The sequence below is a fragment of the Chiloscyllium plagiosum genome, unplaced genomic scaffold, assembly GCF_037043375.1.
Source record: "Chiloscyllium plagiosum isolate Xiang-an unplaced genomic scaffold, Cpla_swu_hap1 HiC_scaffold_16, whole genome shotgun sequence".
NCBI lineage: Eukaryota > Metazoa > Chordata > Chondrichthyes > Orectolobiformes > Hemiscylliidae > Chiloscyllium > Chiloscyllium plagiosum.
This window is the reverse complement of record NW_028270154.1, coordinates 41,840,422-41,863,098: the sequence shown is the minus strand read 5'-3', so window position 1 is coordinate 41,863,098 and position 22,677 is coordinate 41,840,422. Positions and strand designations below refer to the sequence as shown.

Genomic DNA, 22,677 nt, shown 5'->3' with positions numbered 1-22,677 from the left:
CAGCTCAGCACTGCCCTCATGACTTGTCCTACCTGTCCATCTTCCTTCCCACCCATCTGCTCCATCCTTTTCTCTTACCTATTGCCATTACCCTACCTCCATCCACCTATTGCACTCTCAGCTACCTTTCCTCCCCAGCCCCACCTCCCTCCCGTTTATTTCTCCACCCCCGAGGCTCCCAGCCTCATTCCTGATGAAGGGCTTTTGCCTGAAATATCAATTTTCTTTTCTGTTCATTGGATGCTGCCTGACCTGTGCTTTTCCAGCACCACACTCTTGACTCTCATCTCCAGCATCTACAGTATTCAACTTTTGCCTCCATATAAATCACATCTGCCGCTCTGCCCTTATCAATCCCCTTTGTTACCTCTTCAAAAAACTCAATCATGTGTTCTCGTTCTGGCAGACGTCCTCGCTATCTACCTGAAAGTGAAAAGATATCATAAAACTGCAATTCCAAAGACTATTGTAAACGTTGTTTAGGATGTAGCACCATCAGTCAATTTGTCAGGCACACACCTTCACGATGAACACACAAACAATGGTGTGAGTATACATTGTCATTGAGTACTGAAGCATGTGAACCAAAACATTACAAGAATTTTGGTCCTTCCTGATTTTAGCCAGGTAATGGTATTGGTGCAAACAGTTTTACAATTGGGAGGTGGGGTGATTATGAATTTGAGGGGGGCTCAGTGGTTAGCACTGTTGCCTCTCCGTGTCAGGGACCCGGATTCAATTCTAGCCTCTGGTGACTGGACATTCTCCCTGGTATGCGTGGGTTTCCTCCCACAATTCAAAGGTGTGCAGGTTAGGTGAATTGGCCATGTTAAACCGCCCCATGGTGTTCAGGGATGTGTCGGTTTGGTGCATTTGTCAGGGCAACTGTAGGGTAGTGGGTCTGGGTGGGATACTCTTCGGAGGGGTGGTGTGGACTTGTAGGAATTCTAATTCTAATTGTAATGTCATTCCAAATGAGTGGACATTGAAAAAAAGAACAGGCAACTTCTGTCAAATAGCCCATTGCTTTTACAGCCTCACAATAAATTGTTGCACTTGGGTAAAATATTTAATGGCTTGTGTTTTGGAGCATTTTTGCGTCTGTGCTCATTGCATAAACATTACGGGCAGTTTTGACTGCAGTATTGTAGTGTCACAGATTCCATCACTGACATTACAATGCCAATTTTGTATGCAGCATTAAATTCTACTTTGAGTGCACCATTTATTATTACTCAATCATTAATTAATAAGTCATTACATCACCTACAGTGGTAATATCCTTATAAAAAAGTCGTCTATAAAGCATGTTCATTCCTAATTGTTTACATCGTAGCTCTCTTGATTCTATGGAAAATGCAGTAATTTTAAATACACATATGCGCTTTATTTGTTGAAAGATGTTTTTCTTGCTACATGATTTGACTTACTACCACTCCCAGCCAAGCTCCATGGCAACGCCCTGTCTGACAGTAGCTGCTTGTTTGTCAATGACGTAACCGCGCAGCCTGCCAGCCAATAGTTGGTCTCCTTACTTTACTGACGCGCCTTCCGGTAGCAGATTCGGTTGGTGACGCAGAAGCCTGATCATTAGCGAAGAAAATATATCGGGGGCTGAAAAAAAAGTCGAAAGAACAAGAGAAAAGATAGCGAGGGAATTCAGGAGACTGTAGCTGGTGTTTTAAAGCGGGTTGAGGCGGTATTTTCCGACGTGACGGCAGAAAATAATCGACTCCGGATTGGTCTGTGCCGAGCTCGGTTGGTTGGGCCCGGACAGGTAAGTGTGTGATCGGCCTGTGTCGGGACTTGTTCGAGCAGCCGCCAAATTCAGCCCCAGTCACTAGGCTGCATTGAGCATGCGCCGGACTGCAGGACCAACAAGTACGCATGCGTTAAATTGGCTGCCAGCCTCATAGGGAGGGAATGGTACTGTTGATGTAGTTGTTGCTCTTATATTTGGGCGCCACTTTACCGTTTCAATTTGCATCAAAATTTTAATCTTCCATTAATAATGAATATGCTGTCCAAGCATCGCTGTGTTTACATGCGGCGTGGTTTGAAACAATTTGTCTTTTAATACTAAAAACAAGTGCTCGTTTGCTAGTGGATGATGTGTCATTTTACGCAGAGGAAACGAATTACGAGTATTTTGTACCGAAAAAGGGGACCTTGATGTGGTCATTTGACGAACGCTGACGCAGCATATTAATACAGATGTTTGTTTTCTTGTCTACCAGATTTGTTCGTCCCTGTAGATGCTCTGGAGAGTTAGTGCTCTGGTAGAACCGGGCTTCACTTTTTGTCAACGTATTTACGCTTGCTTTGTTGTTTTGGAATGGGACTTCGTAGATCATTCTAGAAAATCGCAAATACGTTCAAGTGAAATTACTTAAAACGCCAAGCTCGCCAACGATAAACGTTGAAATCCCGATTGTTAATTTTTTCGGGAGATTCCCATTTTAATTTTCTACAGGCTGTCAACCCGTAGTTTGGCGTGTTAAGTTTCCCAACTGCAGTGAACGAGTGACATTGTGTTTCACAGCAGCTACCTAATAAGTCGCCTGCTACCTTGTCTTGATTTGGAAGGAACGCGTTACTTTTTTGTTGTACGTATCATAAGTTAAACAGTTACCGGGTTTTCTTTGGATTAGAAATATTTTTCCACGAATGGATCGAATCTGATTTTGGAAACATTTGTTTTCCTTGTATATTGTCTTAAACGCTGTTTACTGACTATTACTTTCGATTCCAGTTCCGCTCTTCTGAGATTTGTATTAGTTTTGTACGGATTTAGCTCAACCTGTTGTAGACCAAAAGATTACATCGAAGATACGGTATGCAAATCAGTTATTGAGCCCAACTGGTTCATGCGGATGTTTTATGCGCTAGTCCAGCTGCCTTCATTTAATCTAAATATTATTTAAGTGTTTTCCTTCTCGGCTTCACCAACCCCTCCCAAACACACACCTTTTCTTAACTTGCAAGAAGTTGCTATGATAAAACACAACATCAAATGATAACAGTTAAATATTGACATGGATAACTTCACGCTGCACCTCCTCTTTTGGAACTGTTAGTGGCATTCTGACACGGACACTACATCAAGTGCAGCTTTCTCGTTAAAATGCTGTTTTCTCATTAAAAGCCTGAATACGCGCAACAGTTCGCTTAACCGACAGGAAAGCGAGTTGGGTTGTTTTTGGATCGGCAAACTCGTCATTGAGGTTCAGTGGGACCTAAGCTATTTATAATCTATTAATGATTTGAAGTGGTGGAATTGATTCAGCCAAATTTCTTGTGTACAAAGATGTTTAGGAAACCAGCTTGTTAGGAGGATGCAAAAAGACATATGAAGTTTAAAGGGAATAGCTTAAATTTTTGGATGTGGGAAATTAGATTTCTTCCTACCAAGGTGAACAAAGTAAAACAAAAACAAAGAATTGTGGATTCTGGAAATAAAAAAACAAATTGCTTGAAAAACTCAGCTGGACTGGCAACATCTGTGGATGGAAAGCAGTGTTAGCATGATCCGGATATCCTTGTGTTATGAATTTCAATTTTCCATATTGTTGGTTTTCTAACTACCTGCTGCAAGCCCAGTCTGACAGTCAGTCATACAGCATGGAAACAGATTCTTCGGTCCGACCAGTCCTTGCTGACCTTGTTCCCAAACTAAACTAGTCCCACCTGCCTGCTTCTGGTCCATATCCTTTCAAACCTTTCCTATTCATGTACTTATCCAAATGTCCTTTAAATGTTGTAATTGTACCCACATCCACTACTTCCTCAGGAAGTTTATTCCACATGCGAACCACCCTGTGTGTAAGATTTGCCCCTATTGTCTTTTAAATCTCTCCTCTCACCTTTAAAAATGTGCCCTCTAGTCTTGAAATCCCCAAATGAAAAGAAGTACTGTAGTGGATTTCATAATATCGGTTCTTCTGGATATAAGAAAGGACTGTTTAGTTTAGGCTCTTGTGATGCAGTGGTAGTCTCCCTACCTCCAGACCAGGAGGCCTTTGTTCAAGTCCCACCAGCCCAGTGGTGTGTTATAATAAACAAAAACAGAAATTACTGGAGAAACTCAGCAGGTCTGGCAGCATGTGTGGAGAAAGAAACAGAGTCAATTCCTCAGGTCCAGTGATCCTTCATCTGAACTGAAGAATGATCATATTGTACTCTAAACAATAACTCTGCCCCTTTCCATAGATGCCGCCAGACCCACTGAGCCTTTCCAGCAATTTGTGTTTTTTTTGTTTCACGTCTACAGCATCTGCAGTTGCTTGTGTGATTTTAGTATCATAACATGCCTGAACATGTTGATTAGAAAATGCCCAAATCTTAAGTCTGGGGAGGCATTTCTGGTACAAACTGTAGTGTTTCTACTTCTAAGCTAGAAGTTCTGGATTCAGATCCTATCTGATCCAGATGTGTGATTTACCACATTGAGAATAATGGAATCAAACAGCGCTGAAATGCCCCTTCGGCCCAGCAAGTGCGTACTGCGAAAAAATATAAATCTGCACTAGTCCCTCTTGCCCACAGCCTTGAATGTTTGACACTTCAAGTGCTTATCCAAATACTTTATTAAAAAGTTTTTTTTTCTTTCCTCAACTCCCGTCTCAGACATTGCATTCCAAATCGTTACCACTCATTGGGTGAAAAAGGATTCCTCAGATTCTCCTCTAAACCTCCCTGCCTTTCATCTTAAAAATGTTGTCTTGTTATTGACCCTTCAATTAAGGGGAACAGCTGCTTCCTATCCACTCTGTCCATGCCCCAAGAAGGGCTTGTGCCCGAAACGTCGATTCTCCTGTTCCTTGGATGCTGCCTGACCTGCTGTGCTTTTCCAGCAACACATTTTCAGCTTTTTACAAGGTCCCTCATGGTAGGCTCATCCAGACGACTAAGATGGATGGGATCCAAAATAACTTGGCCATTTGGATTCTGAATTGGTTTACCCATAGAAGGGAGAGGGTAGTGGCAGAAGGGTGTTGTTCTAGCTGGAGGTCTATGACTTGTGGTGTTGTACTTAAGGAGAGCAAATGTTACAGAAAAGTGTTCAGTTAATGGCAGGACCCTGAACGATCTACAGAGAGACCTTGGGGTTGAAGTCCATAGCCCACTGAAAGTGGCCATGCAAGTAGGTATGGTGGTAAAGAAGGCATAAGGCATGCTTGTCTTTTTTGGTTGAGGGATTGAGTACAAGAGTCAGGAGGTCATGTTGCAGCTTTACAGATTTCGGTTAGGCTGCACTTAGAGTACTGTGTTCAATTCTGGTCGCTGTGGTTGAAGGATAGAGGCTTTGGAGATGCTGCAGAAGAGATTTAACATCTGGCCTGGATTAGAGGGTATGCGGTAGAAGGAGGGGTTAGAAAAAATAGGATTGTTTTCTCTGGCATGGCAGAGGCTGAGGGGAAACTTGATTGATAAAAGTATATAAAATTGAGATGCCCAGGTCGGGTTGATATCAGAATCTTTTTACCCAGAGTTGAAATGCCTAACACAAGGGGACATGCACTTAAGGTGAGAGGGGAAAAGTTCAAAGGAGATGTGAGGGGCAAGTTGTTTTTTTGTGGTAGGTGCCTGGAGCATGCTGATGGTGGGGGATGGTGGAAGCAGCTACGACTGGGGCATTTAAACGGCTTTTAGATAATATGCAAAGAATGGAGAGATAGGGACCTCTCATTAGTTTAGTTTGGTGTCACTTTCAGCATAACATCGTGAGCCAAAGGACCTGTTCTTCTGCTGTACAGCTCTATGCTCTATGAAACTGTTCCATATATAGTCTGTGAATTCTTCCTTGTTGCTACTTCTTCCAAAGTGATTTTGCAAATATACATGAAGATTAACAACCCACATCATTACTGCTTATGATGCATACAGTTATTATCTTTTGTTTTTGCATCTTGCAGTACATTTAAAATATGTTAAAGTTCTAAATTAGAGGAAAGTGGACTTTGATGTTTTAGACAGCCTTCCCCAGTCAACCTTCGAAAGTTCCTGTTTGCATGTAAAGAGATGGTTGTAAGTGAAGACTTTCAGAAGTGAGATAATGAGAGTTCAGGGCTCGCATGTTCGTGTTTGTGTGAAGGGCAAGACTAGCAGGAGTCGGGAACACTGGATGACTAGAAATATTGAGGCTCTCAAAGGAGGCATGTATCAGGTATAGATAGCTATGATCAGGTGAATCCATTGTGCATAGGAGGAGTGGAGAATACGAGGGAAATCTAGAGGGCAAAAAGGAGAAATGAGATAGCTTTGGCAAATAAGGTTAAGGAGAATCTGAAGAAGTTCTACATCTAAATTACGAGTAACTATGGAGAGCATAGGGCCCCTGAAAGAACAACAAGGCTGCCTCCACCATCACCATGTCAGCAAATACTGATATGGAAACTAGGGAACTGAAAAGTAAATAATCACTGTCAAGTTGATATCACTATCACTGTTTCAAATTGCCTTGAAAAGGGTTCACATTGCTGAAGAGGAGGTGCTGGAAGCCTTAAAGGTAGATAAATACCCAGGTCCTGATAGTGTATTCCATGAGATTGTGGGAAGCGAGGGAAGAAATTGCAGGGCCCCAAGTATAGATATCTGTGTAATCGACAGCCATGGTGAAGTGTCAGAAGACTGGAGGGTCGCTAATGTTGTGCCACAATTTAAGACAGGCTGCAAGGAAAAGCTGGGGAACTACAGACTGGTCAGCCAGGTGTCAGTAAGTAATTTGAGGGGATTCTGAGAGACAGGATCTATATGCATTGGGAAAAGTAAGGATTGAAGGGGGATAGTTAGCATGGCTTTGTGCATGGCAAATTGTCTCTCAAATTTGATTGAGTTTTTTGAAGGGACGACAAAAACAGCTAAGGGCAGAGCGGTAGACTTTGTCCACATTGGATCTAGCATGGCCTTCGACAAGGTTCTGTATGGTAGACTGGTTAGTAAGATTAGATCTGAGGAAGTGTTACTGGACCCAAAACATTAACTCTGATTTCTCTCCAAAGATGCTGTCAGGTCTGAGCTTTTCTGGTGATGTATGTTTTTGTTCAAGATTTACAGCATCTGCAGTCCTTTTGGTTTTTATTTGAATACACAATTGGCTTGATGGTTGGAGATGGTGGTGGTAGAGGATTGTTTATCCTGGAGGCTTGTGATCAGTGGTGTGCCACAAGGATCTGTGCTGGGTCCACATTTTTATTTATATAAACGATATGGATGTGAATATAAAGGAGGCATGGTTAATAAATTTGCTGATGACACCAAAATTTGTAGTATAGTGAACAGTGAAGAAGGTTATCTCAGAATACAATGGGACTTTGACCGACTGGCCCAGTTAATCAATGAATGAGATATGGAGTTTAATTCTGATAAATGTGATGTGTTGAACTTTGGTAAGGCAAACCAGGACAGGACTTGCACATTTAATGGTAGAACCTTGGTGAGTGTGGTGGAAGAGAGACTGAGGGGTGCAGGTGCATAGTTACTTGAAAGTGGTGTTGCAGGTCAACAGGTGTTTGGAATGCTTGCCTTTATTGGTCAGAGCATTGAGTGCAGGAGTTGGGACTTCATGTTGTGCTTGTACAGGACATTGGTGAAGCCACTTTTAGAATACTGCATTCAATTCTGGGCTCCCTGCTCTAGGAAGGATGTTATGAAACTTGAAACGGTTCAGAAAAGCTTTACAAGGATGTTGTCAGGGTTGGAGGATTTGAGTTATAGCGAGAGACTGCAGAGTCTGGGGCTTTTTTCCCTTGAAGTCGGAGGCTGAGGGGATCTTATCAAAGTTCATAAAATCATGATGGCCCACGACAGGGGGAATAGCCAAGTGTGTTAGGGGAATCCAAAATAAGAGGCCAGAAGTCTGTTGTGAGAGGGAAAAGATTTAAAAGGGACCTGAAGGGCAGCTTTTTCATGCAGAAAGTGGTGGGTGTATGGAATTAAATTTGGTAAAGGCAAGTACAATTAAACAGTTAAAAGACTTTTGGACAGGTACATGGATAGGAAAACTTTGGAGGGATGTGGTCCAAATTCAGACAAATGGGATTAGATCAGTTTAGAAACCTGATTTTCAAATTGAGCCAATGGATCTGTTTTCATGCTGTATGACTTAATGACCATCTAAGTGTTAGAGCTCTTGGACTGCTCCCTCCTGTGTCATCTTCCCCTCGTTCTTGCATCCATCTATATGGATTCTGCATCTTCCAATCATGATCATTTCTTGCCATCAAACTTGTTCCATCCCCTAATAACAAAGGTACTCCCCCACCCTTTGCTTCCTGCAGTCACATACACTGAATGAATATTTATCTTATTCTCACTACAATCCTTGCTCTTGTAAAACCTCAACTATTGGATATGTTCAAGGCCAAGGCTCCTCTAAACCTATCCCTTATGTTTCCATACCTGCCACAGCTGCAGTCACGTGCCTTCTGTTCCTGATTGCAGCTAATTCAGGTTTGGTCTGAGGAATGTGATTGTCTCCTGGACCAAAATATCCAGGTAATTTCTTTTCCCTCAGTGTGGTGCAATGTTTGTAGCTTGGAATCCAGCTCAACCACTCAGATCTTAAGTAAAACTGCATAATCTTAGTACAGATGCTGGATCACCCTGCTGTCCTGCAGCTTGCACCTGTTGCAACAGCAACTTGACCTGCCATCTCTATTGACTCAATTTAATTTAAAAGCTCTATCCCTGTTCTTTGCCCTTATACTGTGATTATTGATTCTCTCAGGCCCTAAAGTTATTCTTAAGACTAGATATCTAAGCAAAACTGAAGACCATAAATTTACTTTAATGGGGGGATGGTGCTGGGGAGAAGGTAGCAAAGTGTACAGTAGGTGAATGGGGGTGTGGATGGAGGTGATAGATCAGAGAGGAGGGTGGGGGAAGGTAGCAAAGAGTACAATAGGTGAATGGAGGTGGGGATGAAGGTGATAGTTAAGAGGGGAGGGTGGAGTGAATAGGTGGGAATGGAGATTGGCAAGTAGGACAGATCATGAGGACCGTGCTGAGCTGGAAGTTAGGACCTGGGGTAAGGTGGGGGAGGGGAAATGAGGAAACTGGTGAAGTCTACATTGATGCCCTGGGGTTGAAGTGTTCCGAGGCGGAAGATGAGGCATTCTTCCTCCAGGCGTCGGGTGGTGAGAAAGTGGTGGTGGAGGAGGCCCAGGACCTGCATGTCCTCGGCAGAGTGGGAGGGGGAATTGAAATGTTGGGCCACAGGGCAGTGGGGTTGATTGGTGTGGGTGTCCTGGAGATGTTCCCTAAAGCGCTCTGCGAGGAGGCGTCCAATATCCCCAATGTAGAGGAGACTATTCTCTGGGGGTGGAAATAAACCTCCTTCAGGCTAGCACCTACAACATTTTAAACTGTAGATCTGTTTTATGCTAAATACCAACTAATGAGGCTAAATTAGGTTTCATTAGAGCTAAGACAAAAACTGATTCACCACCATTAGTCTTGTCAGCTGTGCTTTGAGCAAGACTATATGGAGATCAAGCATACTCTGAGAAGGAATGTTAAGGACGTCATTGCCAAAATGAGGTTTCTGAATTGATAACTTGTTTGGATACCATTTTGAATTTGCTTTCAATTTTGTAGATTATGAAGAAATGACAGAAAAGTGATGAAATGCCTCAAATTAGAGTTTACATTTCATTTTTTGCCTATATAATATTTTTGAAAGTTATTATTTTGGACAGTGTATTGAAAATATTATTTTTTTTCTAGGTTAATTGTCAAGAAAGATTGGACGAATTCTGTGTTTCTTCAATGAGGAACTACAGGCTGATCTTCTGCCACAATCTCAAGCAACCATAGCTGGCTAAAAGAAAATGCTTATTCACTAAGGGTGATTGGCGTATAAGTTATTTTTTAAGTGGGTGTCTGTGCTCAGAGGTAAGTTTCTGGATTTTTGGCATTGTTATTTCATGTTCTTTTGATCAGTTGATTCTTGCACAGTAATCTGGAGAGGTGCCATACCAGTTTTCTAATTCTTGAGTTAACGTTAATAAAAATGATTTTTCATGTTCTCTGAAAACTTTTGCTTTTTTTTTTAAAAGAGATTTGTATTTTTTTTAAGATAAAATTGCAAGTAGATTTAGTCTTAATCTAAACTATTACAAAATCATATATTGGTTTTTTTATATATTAATGAATTTCATAAGTATTATGAACAATTAATTGAAAGTCTAAGAACCTATAATCCTGTGTAGGTGTTATGCAAGGCCTATTTCAACAATAAATCAGTATGATAATAGTATTTTATTACTGACAATCTGATCATAATGTTCTCATGTCATTTTACAGAATGAGAAGAGCAAAGCTAGCTAGCTATCAGGACCATGTTTTACCCTTTATTTCATCCTAGTTATAGTTTGAAGCAACTGTGTTGTTTATTTTCTCACTATATCATTCCACACACCATCTGTAACCAAAACCAAAAGAAGAGTTAAGGGGGAAAGAACAAAACAAAAGGGATAAGTGGAAGAGAGGAGACTGAAACAGCAACAGCTGAGACTGTAATGAAAGTATTGATGTACCATATACAAGCCCACAAGAAATGACTAATTTAAACCGTATTTTAGAAGACCTTTTCCAACTCTATTCTTATATTTGAAATGATAACTACTTGTGTAAAAAGGGCCATTTAGCTCTTCATCTCATTAGAGTCTTAGACCCAGCATGGATGAAATTTAGCATCAAATTTGTATTTGGTTAAGTGTTGCTTCATGGAGGCCTGGTAAAGTTGAAATCAATGGAAACTGGATGAAGAACCGGGGTGATGAATTGTGACAGACTTGAAACAGATCTAGCAACTAAAGACTAAGTAGCCATGAGACAGTGGGAGCTGTCAAACACAGATTTGTACACCAGCACATTCTGCAGCCTCTGCATATCCTCCGTTCAACCATTATCGTTAAACAGAGGGGATCAACCTTGGTTCATTGGGGAGTGCAGGAGGGCATGCCATGAGCAGCATCAGGCATAACATTTTTTAAAAAAAAAGTCAACCCAGTGAAGCTATCAAACATGACCACTTGTCTTCCAAACAGCTCAGCAGCAAGGGATAGAGCTAAGCATTCCCACAACCACTGATCAAATCCGCAGTTCTGCCATGTTCAGTAGTGAATGGTGGTGGACAATTAAATAACTGTGGAGGTGGAGCCTCCACAAATATCCCCATCCTCAACGATAAGTGCCCAACAATCACTGCAAAAGATAAGGCTGAAGCAATCTCAACAATCTTCAGCCACAAGTGTTAAGTAAATGAGCCATCTCAGCCTCCGCCAGTGGTTGCTAGCATCATGGATATCAATCTTCGGCCAATCCAATTCAAGAAGAACGGATACTCAAAAAATACAGTCCGCAGATTCCTCAGGAACAAACCACGATAAGCAGACCTAACACAACCAGAAACCCTAACCACCTTACCATACATCAAAGATGTCTCAGAAATGTCTCAGCCAGACTACTAAGACCCCTCTGAATCCTAGTAGCACACAAACCCACCAACACTCTCAAACAAAAACTAACAAACTTAAAAGACCCAGTACAACCCATGGACAAAACTAATGTTATCTACAAAATTCCATGCAAGGACTGCCACAAACACTACGTAGGACAAACAGGAAGAAAGTTAGCCACCAGGATACACGAACACCAGCTAGCCACAAAAAGACACGACCCTCTCTCCCTCGTAGCCCTACATACGGATGAAAAAAACCCACCATTTTGACTGGGACAACACATCTATCTTGGGACAGGCTAAGCAAAGACATGCCAGAGAATTCATAGAGGCCTGGCACTCCAACCACAACGCCATAAACAAACACTGGGATCTAGATACCATCTATCAACCCCTCTGAAAACGAACAGGAAATGACATCACCACAAACCCCAGGAACCCCATCCAGGAGAAAGCTATAAATAGAAAGCAGGAGACAACGGCTTCGCTTCACTTGGAGGTCGTCACTGCTGATGTTACCTTGCCAGGTAATGAAACGTCTGGATATCAAACCTAAACCTCAACCTGAGCTACAAACCTTCTAATTCATTCAGTTTGAAGTCAGAACCTATTGGAGGCACTGGTGCAAAGGCTATAGGCCCTGGCAACATTCTGATAAGAGTATTGAGGACTTGTGCTCCAGAACTTGCTGCTCCCATAACCAAGCTTGTACAGCACAATTGCAACACCGGCATCTACCTGACAATGTGGAAACCTTTCCAGTCATGTCCTGTGTGCACAAAGCAGGACAAATACAACCTGGATGATTACCACCATATCAGTCTACTCTGTCATCAGTAGAGTGATGGAAGCAATAACCTGCTGAGAAATGCCTAGTTTGGGTTCCACCTGGGCCATTCAGCTCCTGATCTCCATACAGCCTTGGTTCAAACATGGACAAAAGAGCTGAATTCCAGAGGAGAGGTGAGAGTGATCTCTCTTGATATCAAGGCCACATTTGAACAAATATAGCATCAAGGAGCCTTGGCAAAACTGGAATCATTGGGTTTCAGGAGGCAAATTCTCTGGTTCGAGTCATACCTGGTTTATAGAAGATGGTTGTGCTTCATCAGCCATGTTGGCAAGAGTTCCTCAGGGTAATGTCTTTAGCCCAACCATTCCTCCCTCCATAAGGGCCTAAATGGGGACATTTATTGGTGATTGCATAGTTGTTAAGCAGCATTTGTGACTTCTCGGATATTGAGAAGCAGTTCATGTTCAAATACAACAAGATCTGAACAATATCCTGACTTGGCTAACAAGCGGCAAGTAATATTCATGCCACAAGTGCCAAGCATTGACCATCTCCACGAAGAAACAATCTAACCACCACCCTCTGACATTCAATGGTGTTACCATCACTGAATCTGTCATTATCAACATCCTTGGTTACCATTGACCCTCAACTCACTACATTAACACAATGGCTGCAAGAGCAGGTCAGATGCTAGGAAAATTTGCTCTGAGTAACTCGTCTCCTGACTCCCCAGAGCCTGCCAGTTATTTACAAGGCACAAGTCAGGAGTGCAGTGGATTACTCCCACTTGCCTGGGTGGGTGCAATTCCAGCAACACAAGTTTCATACCGTCTAGGATAAAGCAGCCAGCTTGATTGGCACCACCTTCACTCCCTCCACCGATATTTAGTATAGACTGCTACTATATACAAGATGCACTGCAGAAATTCACTAAAGCTCCTTAGACAGCACCTAACAAGCCCAAGTCCACTTCTATTTGGAAGGACAAGGGGAGCAGAGGCATGGGAACACCACTGTCTGCAAGTTCCCCATAAGCCATTCAGCATTCTGACTTGGAAATATGCCATCTTTCCTTCACTGTCACTGGGTCAACATCTTTGGAATTCCCTCCCTAATAGCATTGTGGGTCTACCTGCAGTGTGTGTACTAGCAGTTCAAGAAGGCAACTAACCACTACCATCGGGGCAGCACGGTGGCACAGTGGTTAGCACTGCTGCCTCTCAGCGCCAGGGACCAGGGTTCAATTCCCACCTCAGGCAATTGTCTATGTGGAGTTTGCACATTCTCCCCGTTTCTGCGTGGGTTTCCTCCAGGTGCTCCGGTTTCCTCCCACAGTCCAAAGATGTGCAGGTTAGGTAAATTGGCCAGGCTAAATTGCCCGTAGTGTTAGGTGAAAGGGTAAATGTAGAGGAATGGGTCTGGGTGGGTTGCTCTTCGGAGGGTCGGTGTGGACTTGTTGGGCTGAAGGGCCTGTTTCCACACTAAGTAAACTAATCTAATCTAAAGGGTGACTAAAAATGCTGGCCAGCCAATAATGACCACATCCCCTGAATGAAGATAAACTCTAGAGTCAAGTCCAGGATGAAAGAAAATGGGTCAGTCATTCCAGTCTCAATATTGTTACTGAACTGCTCAGGATAGTGTCCTAGCCCTAAACATCACAGTAGATGGTGGAATTTGAATGCAATAAAAGCCTGGAAATAAGTCTAATGATGGCATTCTGTTGTCAATTTTGTCATGGAAAAGTTGGTTACTAATATCCTTTTAGGTAAGGAAATTGCTTTCCTACCTGATCTGGCTTAGATAGGACTCCAGACCCACAGCAATGTGGTTGATTTTCAACAACCCCTTGTCCATCCCAAATTGTCCAATGAAAGCTGGACTAGCCAGTTTTGCCCACATCATGTGAATTAACTTTTTTAAAAAAAAAAAGAGCCAGCCAGAAAGCTGGCAATTCTGTGGCAAGTAACTTACCTCCTGACTCTCCAAAGCCTGTTCATTATCTACAATGCACAGTTTAGGAGAGTGGTTGAATCCTCTGCACTTGCCTGAAGTAGTGGTTAAAGGAGGATGGTTATAGCAACCATGGTAAAACCTTCAGACAACTCCAGAAAGAGATGGAAGTGCAGTTCATTTTTGACACTCCTGCATAGGATGTAATTTGTGACTAAGACCGATTTTAGTACTGTGACAGGTTGGACACTTCATTTGGAGGATTCTGACATAGGGTTCTGTGAAATTGGAACTTGGCAAAACATTTTGGGATTGAGGGATGGTGTAATTTGAGAAGTATGGGATTGAGGGTTGCTGTCTTTTGAAAGTTTGACGTTTGAGGAGTAATGACTGCAGATTTGACGAAGAGGCGACTTGAAATACTGCTAATGGTTATGGAAGTTTGGATGCTTCTGAATGTGCTTTAGCGCTGGATCCATCCCTCCAATCTAGTCAATTTGTCTTTTAACCTGGTATATCCTAGATTTAGCAACAGCAAGGATTTGGGTACAACAATATGTGCTTGTTATTAATTTACAATTTCAACAATTGAATTTGAAAGGTTTAGGGATTCAATTCCTGAAACATCATGAAGTACCAGAATGTAATGTTTAGGAAGAGGTCAGGAGGGAAGGAATGGCACTATTCTTCCTACTATTTGACTGTAGCTGGGTTTCTGCAAATTGTTTGAAAGAATATATCTACCAGTTCACTATTTAACTCTGTCGTTTATAAGGAGCTAGCTAGGCAAGGTTCCTAGAGTTTTTAACCATATTTTCTCATGATTCATAGTGAGCAATGCCAGAGAAGTTTCCAATATTAAAGTTTTTGTTTTGTTTAATTTTCTGTGCTTTTATTCTCAAACTTGTCTATCATAGTACTGTATCTGCGAATCTGAAGGAAAAATGGTTGACAATTTATATTTTTTAAGACCGTTGCTAGTTTGGCTTTCTAGGACATGCACTCACCAATGTTGAATGCTTACAAATGAGAGCAAATGCTGGAGATCTGAAGTAAGAACTAAGTTTTTGAACAGAAATTGTGTAAAGTTCAGTATGACTTGAAGAGCCATATTGGACTTGATGATTGTTTCTTTCTCCATTGACGCTGCAGACCTCATGAGTTTCTTCACAACTTTGCATGCATTCTGTATTAAAGAAAATGCTCTTGTGGCGGTATTGACTAAGAGCGATTCCATCTTTGTCAAATGATGCAATGGCTAGGTGGCTTAGGTGATGTTGACTGTCTCGCTGTTCAGTGCTTGGGTTGCACTGTTGCATGAATTTGAGTAATTTCAAAGTGCCCCACATTTGTGATGTTTGAATTTTAAATATTTTGGTCACCATACAGTATAGACTGCATGCTGCGAACAAAATCAAAATTGGATGTATTTAATTTTAAAGAAAATGTAAACAAGTAATATCTTTTTTTTTGGAGCAAATATTTGTGCACTTAACCTGTGGAGTTAAGTGGCTTGTGTCGTGGCAGCAAGATTAGAAATTGCTTGTAAGGTAGTAATTTTTTGAGATGCTTTGTTAGTGCTTTTGTTTAAATACCACAATCTCTCTCAAATATGTGGATTAAATTTGAAGTTCTGATGTTTAGATTCAAGGTGAAAGTACAATTTCTGTGCTGTTGCACTGACAGAACCTTGAATGATATGTCTTCCTGCTATTAGAACCAGGTTAGGAAGGGTGAGTTGTTTGCTTGCTTTTCAACTGCTTTGATTTAATGATCTCTGAGCGCACAATTAATTAAAATATAGTCAAGTAGTTTCGCGGACATGATAAGCCAAATAAAAGATTTTCTTGAGGAAAGGAAGACCAACTTTATTACCTCAATTCAGAGAGAGAAAAATAAGAGGCAAAATCAAATTCCTAGAAATAAAAGTACAAAGTGAGGGTATAGTGTCCAATACACAGGAAAATGAAAGAACATGCAGGCCTAAATTTAGGGAAAGAGGGGTTCTTGGAGCTAACAGGATGATGAGCAGTGTACTGTATCAGCAGCTGTATTGTAAATATCCACAGGTTTATGAAGCTTGGCTCAACCTTTGGTGAGGTAATGACTATTTCTAAATCTGTCTCTCTGCGTTTTTTAAAAACTGCTTCAATTTGTGATAGTGCCAGGTATTCAAAATCAGATAATACAAGTTCAAAGTTGATGGTGATTAAATGTGGACTACCTGAGCATTCTATATAAGATTTCTTTTTTCAAGCTTCATTTTCTTTTTCTAGGTAATTTTGAGATCAAGCAGCTGAATAAATTTGGCTAGTGTTGATGCATAGGAAACTATTGGCATTATTTAATTCTGAGTAATGGTACATGAACACACTTAACACCTATGTCAACACAAGCATGCACATGCAACTACACTCTACCCCGCCAAAACCATTTCTTCCCCCAAATAAGATTAAACCAATGAAATTTACAAAGCTGCTTTGTTCATTCTTGGTTCTATTAAGTGGTTCTAATCACAGCTGTCGTTGCTTGTACTTAGCAAGTGTATAAACTAATTTTCAGCAAATAATGTGTTGTTATTGTTGTTTTACGTGTTCCAGTTTGTCCCAATACTACCAATTCTTCTCCCTTCTTTCTCATCATTGTTGAAATCCCAAATAACTGCTTGTCAACCTGGATTCACCTCATCTATTTGTTCAAGCCAAATATTATTCTCTTTGATCCAAAGTATTCAGTGACTTGGACAATATTTTCTCCACTAACTAATCAGTTCCTCAACTTTTCCCACTTACCACTCTTAAACATGCTCCTTGGAGCACATTACTTGGTTGGATTTTTAATGTTACAAAATACCTGAAGTCTAATTTAAAAAAAATATTTTTAGTATGCACTTTTTCTATCTGACAAACCTTATGCTGAGCTTTGTATCACACTTCAAAGAGATGCAGGGCAAAAAAGGTAACCATTATAAATCGGGATCGTTGTTCTGATAAAAAGCCCACAATAGGAGTTTTTAAAAAATAAATATCAGCCATGAAGACATTTATCAATTGGACTAGGCATAACTTCTTCCAAAACTTTCAATGGCATAACCATTTATAGATAACAATTCATAAGGTAACTGGGGCAGCTGTTTCAGCTCAAGGAATGGTATTGAAAGTATTCCCACTATCTACAGATATCAACTGGAGTATGAGGACATGTATACCTGCTGCTTGCCTTGGATGGGTAAAATTTGCTTAATGGTAATTCATGAGGACTATTTTGACCTATTATTGAGCTCTATACCTATCCTCCAGAGTTGTAGCTGCAACATATATTGTGGCTGGGGTACATGCAAACCAGTTATGAAGCTTGCTAATATGTCGTGCAAGAATTAAGCATAACTATACAATCAAAAGCATAAGTGTCAGAAATACTCAGGACTGTTGTACCTTGAGAGAGAGAAACTGCGTTAATGTTTCCAATTCTGATCTTGCATCAAATGCTGTTGCAAGTCGTACACCATCTTGAGAAAAGCATATCCTTCATTTGAATTAAGTACTGTAATTCATCAGTTAATTTGATCAGCATAAAAATGCATTGCTTCACTTTGTTTACCATCTTCCAAGTGTACCTAAGGCTGGATAATAAAATGTGTTTTCTGCATCATGAAAAACTGAATTAAAAAAAAAATAAAACAGTAAACCAATTGGCATGTTGAACCCACTGCACCATTCAGTAAGACTGGCTGTTCTGTGTCTCGACCATCCTCTTGACCTTATTTTGGCCATTTATCCCCGATGACCTTTTGATTTTCTCCTGCTGAAGTAGAGTTTTTCCATCTGTTTTAAAAATATTCAATAATCTTGTCTGTACTGCCTTCTGAGGTAATGTATTCCAAAGTGTCCCAACACTCTGAAAGGAAAATTCTAACCTCCTGAAACGGTGACCCATAATTTTAAAACCGATCCCTAGTTCTGGACTGATCCACACGAACCATCCTTTGTGTCGATGTTTAAAAATGATTCAAGATGTTATACACTTCAATCAGGTCACCCCTTGCTCTTTTAAACTCCAGCAGAAATAAGCTCAGTCTCCAATTTATACTTGTAAGACAACACACTTATTCCACACATTCGTACAGTAAATCTCTGAATTGTTCCATTACAGCTAAACACTGCCTGATAAGGTGAATAATTGCCCAGATATTTCATGTTTACAAAAAGCAGAACAAATTCCACCTGGCCATTTACAGGCCTATCAGTCTACTCTTTGTTAGTAAAGTGATCAAAGGTGTCATTAAACAACAGTGAACAACACCTGCTCACTGAGTTTTGGTTCCACCAGGGCAACTCTGCCTATAACCTGATTACAGTTTTGGTCAAAAACACTGAAGTCCAGAGATGAGAAGAGCGTGATTACCCTTGACATCAAGGCAATGTTTGGCCAAATGTGACATCAGAGGGTTCTAGCAAAACTTGAGTTAGTGGGAATGGGGGTGAAAGCTGTCTGGTTTGAGTCCTATCTGGCACAAAGAAAGATGGTTGTGATTCTTGAAGGTCAAATATTTCAACTCCAGGGTTTCTCTGCAGCAGTTCCTTAGGATAATGACTTTGGCCCAACCATCTTCAGCTGCTTTATCAATGCTGTTCTTGCCATAATGAGATCCAAATTAATGGAAGCATTAGCAAACAAGATCATGTTCACCACCATTTGTGATTCCTCAGGTACTGAAGCAGTCTATATTCAAATAAAGCAAGAAGTGTACAGTATTCCGATTTTGGGCTGATAAGTAGCATTTGTAAATCAAAGTCTGCGCAATGACTGTCTTACACGATAGAATCTAACTATTCTTCTTTGACATTCAGTGGCATTATCATCATTGAATCCCTTGCCAACAATATCCTGGATGTTACCATTGACTAGATGTTGACTAGCCCTATTAACACTGTGGCAACAAGAGCAGGTCATAGGCCAGTAATCCTGTAGTGAGTAACTGTCCGCCTGGTTTCCACAGTATGTTTCCACTATCAATAAGGTAAAAGTCTGAGGGTGATGGAATATACTCCCTTTTTGTCTGCATGAATACACTCCAATGCACTCTAAGTTTGACATCATTCAGGACAAAGCTTGTTCATTAACACTGCATTCACAGACATTTGTTCCCTCTACCAGCCATTTACAGTTGTACCAATGTGTACCATCTACACAATGCACTGCAGAAATTCACCAAGGCTTCTTTAACTATAAATATCTGGAAGGACAAGGTCAGCAAATTCATGGGAACACCATCCCCTGCGTGCTGCCCTCCAAGCTCCAAAACATGCTGACTTGGCAGTATATTGCATCACCATTCCTTCTGGGTCAGTGTTCTGAAACTTCTTCTCTAATGACATCATGGATCTACTAACATCAAATGGACTGCAGCAGATCAAAAAGGCAGCTTGTAGTACCTTCTCAAGAGCACCAATGAATGGGCAATAGTGCTGGCTCAGGCAATGAAATCCATCTCCCATGAATGAATGAGAAGACAGTTAGATCCTCCCTTAAATGAGGGGGACCAAAACTGCACCCAGTATTCAAACTTTAACCTCACTATATAATTGAAGCAGCACTTCCTTTTTATATTCAATTCATCTCAAAGGATATATTCCCATTAGCTGCCTTAATTACTTGCTGTGTCTGCATAGGAACCTTTTGACTTGGACACCAGAACATCTCCATTCCTCTGCACCTTGAAATTCTCTAGAGGCAGCTTGCCTTATTAATCATGCTGCCAAATTGAACAACTTCACATTTTCTTACATCATTATGCTCCATCTGCTAGATTTTTGCCCATTTTGTCTAGGGCCAGAGAGTATAATTGTGTAGTAAGGTGTTGCCCATTGAAGATTGAGATGGGGAAACAAATCTGAGAAATTCTTGAGTATAGAGGGTGGCTAATTAAGTGCATTCAAGGCTTAGAAAACAGATTTTTAACCATGAGGAAATAAAGATTAGGGGGATAAGGCAGCAAAGTGGACTTGAGGATTATCAGAACAGCCATGGCTACATTGAATAATACAGCAGACTTGTTGGCTGAATGGCTTACTTCTCCTACGTTTAATCCATGATCACCTACCTAAACTTCCTTATGTCTTCATTAGATATTTTCCTAATTATCTTTGTGCCTATCCCTTTGAGCATAGACCCCACACAGGACTTCAATCATTTCATCCTGCCAATTCTTGGGGAAAAAAGACCCACTGATGCCTTCTGTCTGTTTTCTTCCAGCCAACCATGTTGTTGATGGCATGCTAGACCCTGCATTATGAGCTTTTAATTTTATCAAATGCCATATTGAAATTCAGGTATCATATGTTTACAAGATCCTGTTTATTCACAGCATGTCGCTGTGTTTCAAAGAACTCCCATAAATTGGGTAAACATGACTTTCTTTTGAAACCATGCAGACTTTTCCTAGTTACCTTTGTTTTTAAGTGTGCTGCTATCATCCTTTCATTGACTGAGGCGAACACCTTCTCTGTGAGAACCATCAAGCTAACTGGTCTACAGCTTCCAGTTTTTTTCCCGCCCCGCTCACCTCCCTTACTTGAATAGTGGGATTATATTTGCTGTTTTGCAGTTTGATGGAATCTTTACTAAATATTGAAAATTTTAGAAAATGAGCACCATTGTATCTAGTACTTCATTGGGCGGCACGGTGGCACAGTGGTTAGCACTGCTGCCTCACAGCGCCAGAGACCCGGGTTCAATTCCCGCCTCAGGTGACTGACTGTGTGGAGTTTGCACGTTCTCCCCGTGTCTGCGTGGGTTTCCTCCGGGTGCTCCGGTTTCCTCCCACAGTCCAAAGATGTGCAGGTCAGGTGAATTGGCCATGCTAAATTGCCCGTAGTGTTAGGTAAGGGGTAAATGTTAGGGGTATGGGTGGGTTGCGCTTCGGCGGGTCAGTGTGGACTTGTTGGGCCGAAGGGCCTGTTTCCACACTGTAAGTAATCTAATTAGCTACCTCATTGCAGACCTTACGATAACAACGTCTCTACCCAGAGACATGTCCGCCCATAATTCTGTAAGTTTGCTTTGTACCACTTCTCTCCTTTTTATACTTTAATTTCCTGTCTTCCTTCCATCATCACTTGGTTTACAGCTATTGGATTGTTTTTCTATAATCCATACTGAAGACTGAGCAAAACATTTGTTCTTCTGCCATATCCTTATTATCAACTAAAGATTATCTATTTTGACTCTACAGAGGGCCAATAATCAATTAACATATTATTTTACTTTTTAAATACTTGTAGACACTCTTGCTGTTTGAAAAGATTTACAAGGATGTTGCCAGGGTTGGAGGATTTGAGCTATAGGGAGAGACTGAACAGGCTGGGGCTGTTTTCCCTGGTGCGTTGGAGGCTGAGGGGTGACCTTGTAGTTGTTTACAAAGTTATGAGGGGCGTGGATAGAATAAATAGACAAAGTCTTTTCCCTGGGGTCGGGGAGTCCAGAACTAGAGGGTATAGGTTTAGAGTGAGTGGGGAAAGATATAAAAGAGGCCTACAGGGCAACTTTTTCACAGAGGGTGGTACGTGTATGGAATGAGCTGCCAGAGGAAGTGGTGGAGGCTGATTCAATTGCAACATTTGAGAGGCATTTGGATGGGTATATGAATAGGAAGGGTTTGGAGGGATATGGGCCGGATGCTGGGCAGGTGGGACTAGATTGGGTTGGGATATCTGGTTGGCATGGACGGGTTGGACCGAAGGGTCTGTTTCCATGCTGTACATCTCTGACTGTACATTCCTAGCTAATGTCTTCTGTACTCTACTTTGTTCCTCCTGATTAACTTTTCAGTCATTCTGTGCTGTTCTTTATATTCTGACCAGTCAGCTGATCTGCCACTCATCGTCATACATTTACATGCTTTTTCCTCAAGTTTGATGCTTTCCTTAACTCCTTTTGTTAAACAGCTGTGAGCTCCTTTTGGAGTTATTGTTTATTTTTGGATAACATTCATTCTGAATATTCCCTTCAATGACTAGCTGTGTCTCTTTATCTGAAGAAGGGCCTGTGCCCGAAACGTCGAATCTCCTGTTCCCTGGATGCTGCCTAACCTGCTGTGCTGTTCCAGCAATAAAGTTTCAACTTTGATCTCCAGCATCTGCAGACCTCACTTTCTCCTCCCATTAGTAGTCATAGACTGAGTGTTATCCCTTTTGAAGCTGAAAGCAAAATTCAATCATGTGTTTGCTCCTACCTCAGCATGCCTTTACTCTGTAGCCGTTAATTAATTTTCATATTACGAAGTGACAAGCTTAATATAACATGCTTTGTGATTAATTTCAAAAAGTGCTATTTTAAGAAACTATCTCTAATGTACTCATCGAGCTTCTCTTCCAGGCTCCCGCTGCCAATTAGATTTTTTTTGCCTGTTTTAATTGTACCTTAAAGTCACTCATAATTATTGGTATCTGTTTATCACATTTCT

The 22,677-nt window shown here is 41.2% G+C and overlaps 1 protein-coding gene across 3 annotated transcripts in view; it reads left to right on the top strand.

The window, feature by feature from the left end:
• Positions 1 to 1,622: 1,622 nt before the first annotated feature.
• LOC122556631 (protein FAM13B-like) overlaps positions 1,623 to 22,677 on the top strand; it is a 113,846-nt gene continuing 92,791 nt past the window's right edge. The window contains exons 1-2 of one of the 3 annotated variants that reach the window (XM_043703563.2): positions 1,623 to 1,777; positions 9,727 to 9,894. The gene's annotated coding sequence lies outside the window, so the exon portion shown is untranslated. Of the gene's footprint in view, positions 1,778 to 2,584; positions 2,607 to 9,726; positions 9,895 to 22,677 lie in introns of those variants that run through there. The other 2 variants (XM_043703564.2, XM_087995328.1) reach the window with 2 other exon arrangements.